The 17,786-nt window shown below is 47.0% G+C and overlaps 1 long non-coding RNA gene across 2 annotated transcripts in view; it reads left to right on the plus strand.

Annotated features, from left to right (window-relative positions):
- The window catches only part of LOC132665554 (uncharacterized), a 30,534-nt gene that overhangs the window by 4,076 nt on the left and 8,672 nt on the right, over window positions 1-17,786 (plus strand). The window contains exons 2-4 of one of the 2 annotated variants that reach the window (XR_009604175.3): window positions 12,983-13,200; window positions 13,838-13,977; window positions 15,227-15,346. This is a non-coding gene — a long non-coding RNA (uncharacterized LOC132665554). The remainder of the gene's footprint in view (window positions 1-12,982; window positions 13,201-13,837; window positions 13,978-15,226; window positions 15,347-17,786) is intronic. The other variant, XR_009604176.2, reaches the window with a different exon arrangement.

Here is a 17,786-nt window from a genome sequence, read left to right on the forward strand (position 1 = left end):
ACCCTGTGCAGTAGGTGCTAAGATTATATCCATTTGATAAAGAAACTGAAGCTCAGAGAGGGAAGGTCACTTGTCCAAGTTGACACAGCATGTTGGTGGCAGGGCTGGGATTTGAACCCAGCTGTGTGTCCCTTTCTCCTTGATGGACCCAATAGATCTCATTGAAAGCATGAAGACCTCTATGCCAGAGCGTAGATGGCCCCTTTGCAGGCTCCAGAGGTGAGCAGTGTCCAGTTCATAGTTTCCACACAGACCTGGTCTCTCTGGAGTGGGTAAAGTGCTGAGGCTGTGGAAATGTTCTGAACCTTCCCAGAGGAGGCGGCCACAGTGGGAGGGAGTGTTTGGTGCAGACCTCAGAGCCAAGTGTAGACGTGGCAGCTGGACCGGCTGCAGGCGAGGGAGGGCAGGCAGGGTGGGGCCCAAACCCAAACCGGCCTCCAAGCAGCTTTCCCAGCCATCCGCCAGCCAGGCCCGGCCCTGCCCACCCTTCTAGCTCCCCATCTGGATTTGAGAGGAGGACTCTGGGCTTAATAATAGCTGAGTGGCAGCAAAGGCAATGCCTGGAGCTGCAGCCAGTGGATTGCTAGGGTCCCCTACTGTCTTGTGCTGGCCTGAAACAGGTTTCAGGACTTTAAAAATAAAAGCGAGTGCTTATGAAGTATATGCATGTGCCAAGCTTTGTGCTAAAGCCTAGCTCACAGTAACTCACTTATTCCTCATGGCCACTCCAATAAGATAAGACTATTATTAACGCTATTTGATGGATAGAGAAACTGAGGCACAGAGACTTAAGCAACTCTCCTCTAATGATTATGGCAGCCTCTAATTGCTGAGCATATACATGTCTGTCCTGGATGCTGCACTAAGCATTTTCTGTGTATTTTCCCATTTGAGGTATTATGGGAAAAACATTTATTTTTATGAGGAAAAAAGACCCAAAGAGAAAAGGGACTTGCCCAAAGTCATGTGGCTGAAGGGGCAGAGTTGAGACTCAAACCCAGGACTCTCAAACTCTAACCCAGGACTCTCAAACTCTAGGGAAGTTAGGACCTTGGCTTCTGGAATCAGATAAACCTGAGTATGCTGGGACATCACTGCTCCTTAGCTGTGTGGCTTTGGAAAATTGCATCACCTGCCTTAACTTCTGTTTTCTTCTCTGTAAAATGGGGGTTTGGTTGAGATGATACTAATACCACCTGCCAGATAGTAGGCGCCCATCTTGAGGATAGTGGGTTGTTTACATCGTGCATTTACATTATGTATTCACTCATTCAATTCTTTTTTCTTTTTAATTTTATTTTAATGTTTATTCACTTTTTGAGAGACAGAGTGTGAGCAGGGCAGGGGGCAGAGAGAGAGGGAGACACAGAATCGGAAGCAGGTTCCAGGCTCTGAGCTGTCAGCACAGAGCCCAACGCGGGGCTTGAACTCACGAACTGTGAGGTCATGACCTGAGTTAAAGTCGGACACTTAACTGACTGAGCCATCCAGGTGCCCCACACTCATTCAATTCTTACAGCAGCCTCCATGGTAGGGACTCTTCTTGTACCTGTTTTATAGAAGAGAGAGAAATGTGAGGCTCAGAGAGGAGAAGGGACTTGCCCAGGACAAACAGCAAGAGTCAGGATTGGAGGCCAGTGCTGTGATTCCAGAGGCTGAACTCTTCTCTCTTTACACTTGCTTCCTGATACTGAGGCACAGAGTGGGGTGTGGGCTATGCCTGGGTCACACAGCAAAGTAGGTCTTTAGGGACATCTGATGTATGAAGGCCAGGAGGGGAAGAATCATCTGCTAGCCCCAGTTTACTGCAGTCACAGACGCTTCAGGCTTGGAGCTCAAGATGTTCTGTAGTCTCAAATTTCTGTAAGGATGCCCTGTTCTTCCAAAGGCTAGAGCAAGTTCCAGATTTTGGGACCTCTTCCCCCAGGAGGCTAGGGTGCTAGATTCTAGGTTCAGCTTGCAGAGGTGAAAAGGTTCCTTCTGGATGAAGAGGTCCATTTCTCAGAGTCACTAGCGAAACTTGGGGCTTGAAGAGTGCTTCAGGCTTTGCTTAAATCCCAATTCTTCCATTCACTATCTACTTCATCTTCCTGGGCCTCAGTTTCCTTGTCTTTCAAATGGGGGCACTAATACTTCCTGTAGTAGATTGTTTGCAAAAATTACTTCAATGCGGAGTGCCTGGGTGGCTCAGTCCGTTAAGTGTCTGACTTCTGCTCAGGTCATGATCTCATAGTTCTTGAGTTTGAGTCCTGCATTGGGTTCTGTGCTGTCAGTGCAGAGCCTGCTTCAGATCCTCTGTCTCCCTCTCTCTCTGCCCCTCCCCCCTCTCAAAAATAAACATTAAAAAAAAAATAACTTCAATGCTTTGCCTCCCTGTAAGCAAGCCCATTTGCAATGTGACCTTGAAACCCATCCCATCAGGAGAATCTATTTCCTTACCCCCTGCATCAGGGCTCAGCCATATGACTAATTTTGGCCCATAGAATTCAGGGAAGTTGACACTGCCAGTTCTGAGCCTGGACCTTAAGGGATCCTGTAGCTTCTGCTTGTTCTGTTGGAACCTTCTCAGCTGTCACATGAACAAATCTGGGCTGTGCTGCATGAGGATGAGAGACCACTGGAACAGGAATGAGTTGTCCTAGCTGAGGCTGTGCTAGTCAGTCACCAGCTGATCCAACAGCTGACCACAGATGAATGAGTAAGCCCAGCTGAGACCAGAAGAACCTTTGGCTGAGCCCAGCCCAAATTGTCAATCCATAAAATCATGAGTTAAATAAATGGTTACTGTTTTATTGCACTCAGTTTGGGGTGATTTGTTATGCAGCATTGCTGTGGCAATTAATAACTGGCATACAGTTTTTATTAAGTTTATTTACTTATTTTGAGAGAGAGAGTACAAATGGGGGAGGGGCAGAGAGAGGGAATCCTAAGCAGACTCCACACTGCCAGAGCAGAGCCTGACACAGGGCTTGAACCCATGAACTGTGAGATCATGACCTGAGCTGAAGTTGGATGCTCAACCAACTGAGCCACCCAGGGGCCCCCAGTTTTTTTTTTTTTTTTTTTTTTTAATGTTTATTTGTCTTTGAGAGGTGGGGGAGGAGTAGAGAGAGAGGAAGACAGAGGATCTGAAGTGGGCTCTGTGCTGAGAGCAGAGCCGGATATAAGGCTCGAACTCACTAACCGTGAGATCATGACCTGAAATGAAGTCAGATGTTCAACTGACTGAGCCACCCAGATGTCCCCCTCCTTTATTTTAGTTTATTTATTTATTTATTTATTTTTAAAATTTTTTTTTAACGTTTTATTTATTTTTGAGACAGAGAGAGACAGAGCATGAACGGGGGAGGGGCAGAGAGAGAGGGAGACACAGAATTGGAAGCAGGCTCCAGGCTCTGAGCCATCAGCCCAGAGCCCGACGCGGAGCTCGAACTCACAGACCGTGAGATCATGACCTGAGCTGAAGTCGGACGCTTAACCGACTGAGCCACCCAGGCGCCCCAGTTTATTTATTTATTTAAGTAATGTTTACACCCAACGTGGGGCTTGAACTCATGGCCCTGAGATCAAGAGTCACATGCTCTTCCAACTGAGCCAGCCAGGCCCCCCCTGGTATACAGTTTCATTCAGTGTAATTAATGTAACAAACTGAAAATCTCAGTGGCTTAACCCAAGCAGAGTTTATTTTTTACTCACATAAAGTCTGATAAAGAGCAGCCCTCTCCTAACCCATTTCTCTTGGTAGGCACCTCTCTTCCAAGCAATGACTCCTTCAGGCCCTCCCTGGAATCCATTTTTGAATCTTCTGCATGTGGAAAGGGAGCCTAAAAATCAAATGAGGCTCACCTACTCTTAATTGCTTTGCCCAGGGGTGACATGTCATTTCATTGGCCAGAATGTAGCCACATGACTCTACTAACTGCAAGGGAAGATGAGGATGCGCCCTTCCTTTGTGCCCAGGAAGAGGGAACATGGTGGAGAACATAAAGCATTGTTTCTGCCACATTCTCTCTCTCACCAGGCTGTCATGAAGGGTCAAGCAGAGACCTAATATCTAAAAAGAATTAATTCCAGGGGTGCCTGGATGGCTCAGTCGGTTGAGTGTCCCACTTCAGCTCAGGTCATGATCTCACAGTTCATGAGTTTGAGTCCTGTGTCAGGCTCTGTGCTGACAGCTCAGAGACTGGAGCCTGCTTCGGATTCTGTGTCTCCCTCTCTCTCTACCCCAACCCACTCACATTCTGTCTCTGTCTCTCTCAAAAATAAATAAACATCAAAAAAAAATTAAAAAAAAATTATTACCAGCACTAGCACAGGGTGGTTTAAATAAGGGACAACTTATAGGTGAAGAATCTGAGGCTCAGAGAGGTTGAGGAATTTGCCTGAAATCATACAGCGAGCCAGTTAGTAGCTATTTTGTGGTAGTGAAGCATTCAGGACAGATCTAGAGTTGGACAGGTCTGGGTATAAGTCTCAACTCTCACTTCTTCACTGTGTGACATTAGGCAAGTTACTTAGTTTCTCTGGGCTTCAGCTTTCTCATCCACAAAATGAGGAGAGGAATAGTTCCAACCTCATAGGGTGGGGTGAACATTCAGGAGCTTATGTGCGTCAAGAGCTTAGCTTAGATCCTGGTATGTGAGCACTGCCTAATAAATGTGAGCCACCTGGACAGATGTGATGTTATTTCTGATCTTACCTTGCCAGGGTCAGCACATTTATTATGTTTTGTGCAAATTCTGTCCCTTCCTCCTACCTCTTGTGGTGTGTGTGAATGGTTTTATTTACTTGGTTAAGAGAAGAAAAAATTCCCTCGGTTGTATATTAGTCACTCAACAAACCTTTATAAGCACAAAGCCCCCAAGCACCCATGTCTATTCTGCTGACAGAAGTCTAAAATGCCCTCATTATTGCTTCCTTTAGACTACAGTTTGGCCCTGTAAAATTCATTCCCTTCCCAATCCACTTCTAGGATTGTCCCATCACTGAGAAAGGGGCAGGGCAAGAGGGTCTGGAGCTAATGGGCTCCAGCTGGGGAAAGGCCAGAGCCAGAGCAGACCCTGCTGGGTGTGTGGTCTGGGCATTCTGAAAATGTCTGCTCACACAGAAGGAAAGGTCCAAGATGGGAAAGAGGTGGCCTCCCCTCCTTCCCCATTTGACCCATCTCTGAGCCTCCCTTTGCAGCCAGCCAGTCAGAGGTTCGTGAGCATACGCTGAGACTTGACAGGTATTTTGGAGCTGACAGTCTGTGACTGGAGTTTGAAGGGTAGGAGAGTGGGGGGAGGGGGGTGGGAATGAGAAGGGAGAGGGGAGCAGGAACCAGACCAAAGGGTCCCTATGGGTGGTACTAGCCATATAATTTGTGGGGTCTGGTCCAAAATGAAAACATGAAGCCCCTTGTTAAAAAACAAACAAACAAACAAACTATTAAGAATTTCAAGATGGTAACAGTAGAGCATTAACCCAAGCACGGGACCCTGGGGAACTGCACAGATCATACACCCGTGAAGTTGGTCCTGCCTGTGGACCACAGTAAGAAGGACTTCACTGTGAGGACTGTAGGGAGCCACTGAAGGCTTTTGAGCTAGGGATGATAAGATCTGATTTGCATAAGCTTTAGTTGCTGTCTCACGACACCACACCTGGATGATATGGGACCCTCTTCTCTGCACTGGTGGCCTGATTGATTTTCCTGAAATACTTTACTCAGAATGTCATTCCCCTGCTCAAGAACCTGCAGTGGCTTCTACCCCCTAATCAGATCCAGCCCAAACTCCCTACACAGACACTCAAGGTCCTTCATAATCTTTCCTCACACGATTTAGTTAACCTGTTGCTAACACAGGCTGTGTGTGAATCCCAGAGATGATGAACTAGCCTGAGGACACAAAGTAATTACAGGAGGGCAAGCCAGGACTAGAACCCAGGTCTCCTGCCATTTGCCCATCCTGCCTTGGAGAAGTGTGAAACCTCACAGTGTGCTTTGTAACCCCCAACCTCGCACAGAACCTTGCACATGGTAGCTGCTCAATATGCCTGTGGCAGTGAGTTCCTCCTGGAGCACATCTTTGCCAGTAAGGGTGTTCCAGAATCCGGGATGTAGGTAGCATCCTTCCTCACTCCTCTCCATCACCCTTACACCTCTAGATATTCACCAAACCTCACCGTACCCATGGTGCCCATTGGGTCAGGTCCTGCCCATAGACATGTATCTGGCCTACAGGGCTTTTAAAAAGCTTTTTGGGGGCACCTAGGTAGCTCAGTCGTTTGAGCGTCTGACTCTTGATTTCAGCTCAGGTCATGATTCCAGGGTTGTGGGATCGAGCCCCACCTTGGGCTCCTCACTGAGCATGGAGCCTGCTCAAGATTCTCTCTCTCTCTCTCTCTCTCTCTCTCTCTCTCTCTCCCTCTGCCCCTGTCCCCCGCTTGTGTGTGCTCTCTCTCAAAAAAAAAAAAAAAAAAAAAAAAAATTAAGGGCACCTGGGTGGCTTAGTTCGTTAAGCATCTAACTCTTGATTTTGGCTCAGGTCATGGTCTTTGGTTTGTGAGATGGAGCTCTGCATCAGCCTCTGAGCTAAGAGTGCAGAGCCTGTCTGGGATTCTCTCTCCCTCTCCCCATCTCTCTTCCCCTCCCCCGCTGGCGCACGCGCGCACACACACACTCTCTCTCTCTCTCTCTCTCTCTCTCAAAATAAAGAAATAAACATTAGAAAAAAATAAAAAAACACTTTTTGAATTTGTTGTTGACATTTGAAAATCGGGAAATTTCACAGGATAATCTGCATTTTTATTTCTCCCTCGTCTCCAGCCTGGGTCTGCATTCCCCCAGGGTAGCTGCTTCCTTCTGAAGTGAATCCTCCAAGGGGTTCTGCCCTAAGTCCCCAGTGGACCTGTGGAGATTGGGATCTTGAAAAGAATGCCTTACACTCCACCAAAGACCAGTCAGGATTCTGAAATCTGACCAATCAGGTGGATAACTCCCCCTTCTGGGGGCGGGGTCAGGAGAAGTAAACCCAGCCAAGTCTCTGCCAACAGGGAGGGGGTTCGCCCTGACCCCCTGTCCTGTCATTGATGTGGGTGGGAACCTGTAATGGGTCAGCTGGTTGACAATTAGGGAGTAATTAGTTACCAGCTAATTAATGCACAAGACAGCTAAGGGGCTGGGAGGAGAACGAGGGACTGAAGCTCAGAAAGGAACCTTAGGTCTCTTTCTGGAAAAAAATATATTTTCAATGTTTTTATTTTATTTTTGAGAGAGAGAGAGAGAGACAGAGTAGGAATGGGGGAGGGGCAGAGAGCAAGAGGGAGACACAGAATCTCAAGCAGGCTCCAGGCTCTGAGCTGTCAGCACAGAGCCTGACGTGGTGCTCAAACTCAAGAACTGTGAGATCATGACCTGAGCTGAAGTCAGACACTTACCCGACTGAGGCACCCAGATGCCCCTCTTTCTGGAAAAATATTAAGAGAGGGCAATAAGGAATCCCCAGGGTAATGTTTGAAAACCGCTTTTATGTTGTTGGAGATTTAAATGTCCCCCTACAAAGGACTTGATTCTTTTGAGAAGCAGATGGCTCTAACCAGGCTGTGGTGGTTGGGGCTGGAAGATAAGGAGTGGACTGAGGGAGAGTAAACCTTTCTTACCTTGGGGGGCAAACTGCTTTGTGGTATTTGGAAAGGTTCTTTGTTTGCAAAAACTAGAAACCTCCCTGGATCACATTGAGCAAAATGAGACTCTGCTGGAAGGCCATCAGAAGTGGTATCAAGATTATAAAAATTTCAAGGTAGAAACAACAAAGTTGTTGTTTCAGTTCAAATTGTTTTCTGCTTTCCAGACCTCCTTGTGATCAGCCTGTTGGTTAGAAGTAAACACTTCTTGCATTCAGAGTGTGGTCTGTGGACCAGCAGCTTTGGCATCTTCTGGGCACTTGGTGGAAACAGTCTTAGGCCTCACCCCAAACCTACTGAACCAGAATCTGTATTTCAAAAAGATTTTCAGGGGGATTCATGTGCACTCTGTAGTTTGGGTTTGTGGCCACAAGAATCAACTGGGTGATAGGAGGGATGAAGTCTCTTAAACCTGAAGGTTCCTAGGCCTTTGAGAAGAGCTGTTGCCTTAGTGGTCTACAGGGGATGGTGTTTCCCAGGGCCCACTGGGGAGAGGTCAGTAAAATTGGCAAATAGTCTTGAGATGCTGCCACAAATTCCTGCCCAGGTGCTAGTGGGGCAAGAGTCCAACCTACAGCAGCTTGCGTCCCAGATATTAGATGGGTGGGAGAAACCCAGGCCTGTGACTTGTCCAGGAGGAAACTGCTCAGGACCCAGGAGGGAATGCCCTGTATGCTGCTGGGTCTCTACTTAGAGGGCTCTATTTTGAGGTGCTCATCTGCTTGGCTGAAGGAAGGCAGAGGGTGGCTTGTGCTGATGTCAGAGCTGGGGGGCTTCAACCTTCCTCCTTTACTCTGGGCAAGCAGTTCCTAAAAGCTGCCCTTGGGACAGAATGGGAGAAGCAATATTGACTTGGTCCTATAGAAGTTCCAAAGCACTTTCATCCTCTATCATATTGATCTTCATAATGATGTGGTACAAAGAACCAGCCAAGCATGGATGGCTCCTGTCTCTGAATTCGGGGCACCTGGGTGGTTCAGTCAGTTAAGCATCTGACTTTGGCACAGGTCATGATCTTGCCATTCGTGAGTTCAGGCCCCACGTTGGCCTTTGTGCTGACAGCTCAGAGCCAGGAGCCTGCTTCGCATTCTGTGTCTACCTCTCTCTCTGTCCCTCCCCTACTCCCACTCTCTCTCTTTCTCTCTCTCAAAGATAAATACACATTAGGAAAAAAAATTAAAAAGGTTGAATTCAACCCCAGGCGTGACTGTGACAGCTAAGGTTAGTGAGACTTGCTACTTAACTTGTGCCTCTTTCTTGGTTTGCTAAAGTCTTGTTCTCAAATTAGCAATTAGGAGGTTGAGTCGGGTGAGCTCATCCTTTGGCATTATGAAGTTGTTAATTTAAAGTATGCCCATGTTAGGGGTGCCTGAGTGGTTCAGTCTGTTAAACATCTGACTCTTGACTTTGGCACAGGTCATCTCACCATCATGAGATCAAGCCCCATGTCGGGCTCTGCACTGGGCATGGAGCCTGCTTAAGATTCTCTCTCTCCTTCTCTTTCTGCTCTCTCTCCTAAATAAATAAATAAATAAATACGTACATACATAAATGCATAAATAAATAAAGTATGCCCATGTTAGAGCTCTCTGTAAGAGACAAGTATCCATCCAAGCTTGTTCAATACTCTGTGGGGTGTGAGAGTTTCCTTTTCAGGGCCAACACATTATTGGAGGAAGGCAATTCCTACTTCTTCCACTTATTTCTATCATGGAAGAAAGGACCTCCCACCTGCCACCCATGGGTCCCAGGTGTCACTCAACACCTTGAGGCAGCTCCCAAAATTATAGACAGAGATTCTGGAGGAAATTGTCAGTCTCTACAGGGCTCACCTTTTGTCTCCAAAACTTATTAAATGACATCACAAATAAGGCTTGGCAAATAGGCTGAGGGAGTCTGGTCAGTGAGAACAGACAGAAGCCTGCAGGCATGGATGCAGGCAGGATGGAAATGAAGACCTATGATAGGTGGAAGTGACAACAAAGTGGAGATCCCCAGAAGGAGAATGAACAATCCCAGCTAGCATTACAGAACACTTTCAACAAGCATGGTTCTCCTTTATCCTTGGCAGCCCTGGGTGGTAAGACAGAATTATACCCATTTTACAGATAAGGATCCTACGGTCTAACAAGGTCATGGGGCCATACATAACCAAGCCATTATCTTGGACCAGCGCTTAGTGGGTGTACAGTTGATGTTTGCGGAATAAAAGTAGAAAGTGTACATTTGATAGCACTTTTTAAATGATGAGAAATTTATATTTTTGTGTAGTCTTAACTATCTCCCCCACAAGATGCTTACTAATTACAAACGGGCCCTTTTCAACAGAGAAACTTGCCAGATGGCTCCTTAACCAAGTGATCGATGTTAACATCACTGGTAATAAATCACGTTGACAGAATGTAGCCCCTGAATGATGCACTAAGAAGGGTACAGCATTGCTTCTGTGGCATTCTTGCCAAAAATGCATAATCTTGATCCAATTATGAGAAAACATTAGACATTCAAATTGAGGGCTGTTTTGTAAAATGACTTACCATCACTCTTCAGTGTCAAGGTTACAAGAGAAAAGAGAGATTGGGGGAACTGTCACAGATTAGAGGAGACTATGCAGACATAACAATTAAATGCAATGTGGGATTCTGGATTACAGCAAAAGTAAAACTGGCAAAATTCAAACAAGCTCTGTAGGTTAGTTGATAGTATTCTATTAGTGGTAATTTCCTGGTTCTGATTGTTGTATCAAGGTCGTGTAAGATGTTAATATTAGGGGGAACTAGGTGAGGGGTACAGAAGGTGAAGACTTTAGCAGAACTCTGAACTACTTTTGCAACTTTCCATAAGTCTAAAATTATTTAATAATAAAATATTTTATAAATTTGATATATGAATTATATCTCATTTTTTAAAAATAATAAAAATCTTGACAAAGTAAAGCATTACTATATAGCTTCTTCAGATGACACCTTCTCCTCTACCAGTACTTATTATTTTTCTCTTTGAATTTGAAATGGCATTTAGAATCTCTGTATATTCCACATATTCTCAGCTCAGATCTTCTTCCAAGAAGGTCTACTTGATCTCCACAGCTAGAAATCATGTCGTCTTCCCTTGAACTCCTGTGATACTTTATCTGCACCTTTATTAGGGCATTTACCATCTCCACAATGGACATTTATGGTATTTTCCGCCCAGCCCTCTGGCCTAGATCTTCTTCCCTCTTCTGACTCCAACCATGACTTTTCATGGAAGCTGCCATGTTTTTACGGACCAATCCCAAGCCACAGTTGATTGGTCCAGGGGTAGACACCTGACTCAGTTGGGCCAATCAGACACTTTCCGGGACCCCTCCCCTCCCCCCTACTGGAACTGAGAAGTTAATTGATCTGTCTATGGTGGCATGAGTTACGAAACATGGGAGCTGTTAACCATCACTTTCTCTGCTACGTGGGGGAACCCTATCTGCCACTAGAGAGGGAAGACCGGTAACAGAGAGAAGCAGAGAGCGAGAGTGTAACCGAGAGAGACCTAATTCTATTTGTTTTTGGAGTTTTCTGTCCTTGCCAGGTGTAGGTTGGTTGGTTGACCCTACTGTCTACTACATAATCCCTAGAATCCAATCTACCAATAAAATCCCTTCCCCAAAAATCTGTATTAAGGTAGCCAGGATAGTTTTATGTAGCTCTCAACCCAAAGACTCCCAAAGAATATAGCTACTCTGAATGATTTCTGTGGATGTTTTCTCTCTCCCACTCATCTTGGAATTGCCAAATGCCCACTTAGATACAGTTTGCATCAGCCTGCGGCTAGGGAGAAAACTAGAACAATGTGGTGAGTTATAAAGGTAATTTTTTTAAATTGCTAGATTCTGAGATTAGTCCTTATTAAATTTTTTGGTGGGAGTAGAAAGTAATGCTTTATTTTTCCTTTTCTTTAATGTTCTTTGACAAATAACAAAATGTGGCCGCATTTGGGGAGAACACTTTACTGGGATGTAAAATCCCCGAGTCTGGGAAGCACCCAGGTAATGATTCCTCTGGGGCAGAGTTCTCGCCTGGCTCTCAGCACAGCACGGCTACCGACACATGGTAGGGCAAGAGGTACCTCCGAAACGAGTGAGATGAGCTAATGAGTTTAGAAAGCTGTTCTGGTCTCCTGCATGTCACGAGGGGATGATCTGGTTCAGAACTGTTATAGCTTGTTCATTCACTTCATTCTTTTATGATTTTCAGATCAGGCCAGATTTCTTTATCTATCTGCAAAATGCCCTACTAGTCTTGCCTGACCTTTCCTTTCAAGTGGGCCTCAGATTCATTTTCTCTCTTTTTTTTTAATTTTTAAAATATATTTTATTTTATTTATTTTAGAGAGAGAGTGTGAATGGGGGAGGAGGCAGAGGGAGAGAGGGGCGGGGAGCGGGGTAGAGAAAATCTTAAGCAGGCTCCACGCTCAGCATGGAGCCTGACATGGACTAGATCCCATGACCCTGGGTTCATGACCTGAGCCAGAATCAAGAATCTGAGCCACCCAGGCACCCCCATTTTCTCTTTTATCCTTACATCTGTCTAGAGGTGGCTTGACTGGGAGGAGAGGTGAAACTCTCTTCTCAAAACGTGGAGGGTCAGCTTACTGTGATGGAGAGAGCACTGGAATGGGAGTCAGCATTGCAGCCTAATTCTGGTTGCCCCTCTGGCTGGTTGCTAATTCTCAGGCAAGTTGCTTTAGTTCTCTGAGCCTCGGTTTTCCCATCCATAAAATGGCGGTGCTGTCTAGCCTACCTTCTGCATGGGGCGGTTAGGAGGGCCTGAGCAGGCTTTTTTAGGCTTTGGCAGCAAATTGTAAACTGGGAAAGGGGAGAATTGTTTTATAGGGGCAGGTGGAGGTATTTGAGTAGGGAAGTGATGATATCATAGAAATGGGAAGGTGGGGAAGTTGCTCCGTACTTCCTAGCTATTCCTAGCTATGTCTCTTACTTGCATGTGACCTCGCTTCTGTGTGCCTCAGCTTCCTCGTCTGGGGATAGCCACGTCCCACAGTCAGAATCCCGTACTGGACACCAAAGAACACATAGAGCTGGTGAGGGAGAGAGAGGCACTCCAGGTGGAGGAGACTGTAGCAAAGGCTTGGGATCAGGAATTATTGAGGCACAAATGAGAAACACTGGTCTCATGTGTTGTGTTTCATGGGTACAATAAAAATACTTCTCTATCGTGATGAGAATTAAGCAAGATAATGCAGGCAGAACCCTCAGCACAGACTGGCACATAGTAAACTCAGTCATGGCGCTCGTCCTTACTGCTGTCATTTTATTTTACAGGTAAAGGAAACAGAATCTCTGAAAGGTGATGTGGCTGGCCTAGTCACACAGTTATCAGAGTCAGGCAGGATTTGAATCCACATCTTGACTCTAGAGGCCAGGCTCTGGACAACTGTGCTACAGTCGCCTGTTTGTGGGGCCTCTGCTCCCGACCCCAGCTGTCTGCCTGACTCAGCAACTGTGGGTGGCCTTACTCCCGTGCGTGGGCAGCAGAGCTGGTAAGAAGCCTCCCAGTTCCTTGAAAACCAAATATGGCCATACCAGGCCCTCTGAGGCCTGACCCCCAGGCTGGGCTTGCTCCTGCCTGCTCCTCTGGGCGGTGGGGCCTTACTCCCCGTACAAACTGGTGGGTTTGCCCCAAAGGACTCTGGGAGAGCCTGTAATCAGATCCCCTTCCTCATAGGATCTTGTTGAGCAAGTGAGACCAGTGTCTTATCCATGCTGTAATAATTCCTAACTCCAAAACTTTGCTCAGGGAGTGCCTCTCTCTAACCAGCTCTTGTGCTTTCGTTGGTGCCCAGTGTGAGGTCAGGAATAGTTACTTCCAGACTGTGTGACTTAGAGTAAGATGCTCATCACATCCATCCATACCTTCCTTCCTTCCTCCCTCCCCTCCCCTTCCCTCTTTTTCCCTCTCCTTCCTACCTTTTCTCCTTCCTTCCTTCCTTCCTTCCTTCCTTCCATCCATCCAGTGGGCACCTACCTGTGCCAGACACTTTATATATAGTCTCTCCTTCCAGACTAGAAGCCTTGCAGACCAGGTGCCAGGAGATAATTATTCAACCAATATCCTTGGGCAAGGCTTGTCTTCACTACAGTCCTGATGAGGCTCTTGTTATCACCTCCATTTCACAGTTGGGAAGACTGACATGAAGAGAGGGGAAGTCCAAAGGATGCCCAGTGGAGATGGGTGGCACTGAGACTTGAACTCTGATCCATTGGACTCTAGAGGCAGTTCTGCCCAACTCTTAATGGATGGACAGACTGTGGTGAAGGTCAGGTCCTAGGGGAGGGCTGGGACCACTTCTTCACTTCTTAGCTTCTGAGTAGTTCCCTTAACCCAGAGCCTTTCCAATGCAACTATCCCTCACTCACTTTCCCTACTCCAGCCTCTCCATGGCTGATCTGATACTTGCTAGGGAGACTAGAAAGGATTAATTCTTTCCCTTGGTCCCCATTTCTGAGCCTTTGAGAGTGCCTGTCCTATCTCATAGCTTGCAAATCCTTCTCAAGGTCACCAGCATCCTTACCTCAGCGCTGCAGAGTAAGGAGGATCTTCCCCATGGTTCCAATAGGGGAACTGAGGCCCCTGCACTGGTCATATGTTACATCAGGGTGTGGCCCAGCTGGGCTTGGAATCTCTTGCTTCAAGGAGCTGAGCACAGAATTAGCTGCTAGATCTTTCTTGAAGCCTGGTATGAAGTGTTTAGAGTCCAGAAGATCCAGCTCTGCTTCTCACTAACTGTGCAGCCTTGGGAGAGTCACTTCACTTTTCAGAACCTTATCTTCTCCTCTGACAAATGGGGATAGGCTGGTACCCATTTGAGAGATATTGGGAAGATGGAAAAAAATAATGCTTGTAAATCACTTAGCACAGTGCCTGGAACATAGTGGGTGCTCAGACAATGAGGTTATTACTGTGCTTAGTGCCTAACATAGAACATCAGATCAGGAGGGCTATCCAGGCCAAGGGTAATTTACTAACATTCCTTTATCACTACTATGTGCCAAACACATTCATCAGGACACAATCCCTATAACTCAGTGCCATTTTACAGATGAGGTGACTGAGGCTCAGAGAAGGAAAGTGACTGGCTCTAACTCCCTGTCCAATCAGAGGAAGAGCCTGGGCCTGGACTCAAGTCTGTGTCTATAATGTCAGCTTTGTTTTGCTGGATTCTCCAACCTTATCATGCAAAGACCCAGAGAGGAAAAGGGAGTTACTCGGGGCTCCACAGCAGCTGGGAATAGGTCAGACCACACCGGGGAGGCCTTTTCCATCCTGGCAGCTCTGCACAGGTCTGGGTAATTCTCCAGTTCTAGGATTAAGACAGGAGCTTACTGACACAGTCACAGTCCTCAGAAGGGTCCCAGAATCTGGTCCACAGTCTCAGGCCAGCTGGCAGATCTCAGCTTCCCCAGAAGCCCCCACTCTACCCTGTGACCACCCCTTCCCCACCTCCAGCTTTCAACTTGTTCCCCCCCCCCCCGCCCCGCCTTTTTTTTTTTTTTTTTCCCAATCAGTTGAACCTTCTGCCAAAGAAAACTCGTTGATACCCGCAAACCAGCCAGCCGGGGAGGAGGCTGCTCTGGAATGTCGGAGGGGGGTCACCAAGCTGTTTGTGAGCAGGCCAACACAGAAATGTGAGCAGCTACCTTTTTTGGGGAAAGTCAGAACTCCCTCTGTGGGAAAGGATCCAGGGAAGGCTATCTCAGAGGCTCGGGCCTCAGTTTCCCCTTGATCAACACCCCGGCATTTATGGGGTATGAGTAACTTCAGCTATTGATTCAATAGCTGTTGGTTGGGTGACTGCTGTGTTCCAGGCACTGAGCTGGCAGCTTGGGACACAGCTGACACAGAGCTAAGCCTTGTGCTCAGGGAGGACTTTTCAGCAGAAGGCAGTGTCTTAGTACGTCTCCCAGTGAACAAAAGGCAGGTGCCCCAGGCCTACAACCCCTGATCAACACTCTTGGGGCTGGTCAGGTTTCAGAACTCAGAATTTTGGGGGTTTTAAAAGGTGAGCTGGGGGCACCTGGGTGGCTCAGTCAGTTAAGCGTCTGACTTGACTCAGGTCATGATCTCACAGTTCATGAGTTCAAGCCCTGCATCGGGCTCTGTGCTGACAGCTTAGAGCCTGGAGCCTGCCTTGGATTCTGTGTCTCCCTCTCTCTCTGCCCCTCCCCTCCTCGCACTCTGTTTCTCTCTCTCTCTCGAAAATAAATAAACATTAAAAATTTTTTTTAATCTGGTGGGGACTGGGCCCACCCATCTCCAATCAAATATATGAATATTGCTGTAGTGAGAAGTTTAAGTATTGAGTCTAAGTGGGGCCCCAGGTTTGGCCTCCACACGAGTTTTCTTCAAATATATGGAAAAGCCCTTGGATATTTGGGCTTTGTGGACTGTAGAGTTGAAGACAAGGGACTGAAGCCCTGATTCATCTCCCCATTTTCTCAGATGAGAAAACTGAGGCTCAGGGCAGAGGAGTCACATACCCCAGGCCCTCGAGCAAGCAAATGGTGCAGGTGGGTAGAATTCAGGTCTCAGTGACTCCACATTCAGAGCTTGTCACCAGCAGGGACCCTGGCTGGGAGAGAAGCAAGGGCTGAGTAGAGAAGGCTCCCTAGCCAAACCTCAGCAGCCCACCAGCCAGTCCTGCCAGGAAGGAGTTAAGAGCAACCTGGGCCTCCGCCAGGCCTCTGCACGGCGGCTCCTTGCAGGGCCTGCCTGTCTGGGGCCTGTTTACCAGGCCACACTTGCATCACTGGCTTCAACGTGCAGTGCAAACACACTCACATTCTTGGGTCATGAGAAATGCACAATTATGATGACATCATGCCCAGAGAGAAGATTTTCGCCAGCCTCCCTTCTGCCCACAGTCAAAGCTGTTTAATTAGCACTCTTAACTGGAACTCTTGTCTTGTAAAAACCAACTGGAAGAATTTATGGGTGGGGGTGATGGGGGTTGGAGTGAGTATGTGTGTGTGTGTATGTGTGTGTGTGTGTTTTAAGGATAAAAATAGCTCATCTGGGACTCCTTTTGGGGTATTTGTGAGTATCAGTGCACCACTGTTTATATTAAATCTATGTCACCCTGGACATTTTCGTCTGAATTTGGCTTGGAGACGGGACGAGAGAAACCACCCATGTCTTTTTGTTCCTTTTTGGGAAGGAGACACGTAGGCCAAGTAAAAGGGCCCTTGGAGACGATTTAGACCAACCATCATTATACAGCCAAGGAAAGGGAAGCCCAGAGAGGGGAGGGCCTTGCTTGAGGTCACACAGGCTCCAAGTTCTCACACCACTCATGCACTTTGCCACGCTGCCCGCAGCCCCTACTTTGGCTTTATGAGTTGGTTTTTCAGGGTGTTGCAGAGAGATACCTCTAGATAGAGCTTCCTGGATATCTTTTGAGATCAAAATGGAGGAAATGGTGGTGTTGGGGGTGTTGGTGTTGGTGTTGGGTGGATGCGGAGGTGGCCTGGGAGCAGAGGAGAGAAAGACTGGGAACACAGAAAGCCTCAACCTCACCCTCCTGCTCTCCCCCACCAAAAGGAACCTACCCTAGGCTTTGAAACATCTGTTCCTCTTCCAGGAACCCCCAGGCTTCCTTTAGCTCCTCCTTCCTAAGAAGTGCCACCTCCTCACTGGCTTCCTTCCATGACCATTGAAGACTTATTTCCCACCATGGGAGCTAGATTTTTAGCAAATGAAAATAGAAGACACCAGTTAAATTTGACTTTCAGAAGGGCACCTGGGTGGTTTGGTTGGTTGAGTGTCTGACTCTTGATTTTGGCTCAGGTCACGATCCCAGGGTTGTGAGATTGAGCCCTGCATCTGGTTCCACGCCACTGAGTGTAGAGCATGCTTGAGACTCTCTCTCTCTCTTTAAAAAAAGATAACTGACTTTCATATAAGCAACAAATAATGTTTTAGTAGGAATATGTCTCATGCAATATCAGGATACCTGGAAACCTTAGTCCCCTTCATCTTTATCATCACCATTGTGGCAGATAAAATGCTTCCCCACCAGCCTTCCCTCTCTTTCCTCATTAACTGAACCCTGATTTTTGTCTGGGGTGG

The sequence above is a fragment of the Panthera onca genome, chromosome D3 (assembly GCF_046562875.1).
Source record: "Panthera onca isolate mPanOnc1 chromosome D3, mPanOnc1 haplotype 2, whole genome shotgun sequence".
Classification (NCBI taxonomy): domain Eukaryota; kingdom Metazoa; phylum Chordata; class Mammalia; order Carnivora; family Felidae; genus Panthera; species Panthera onca.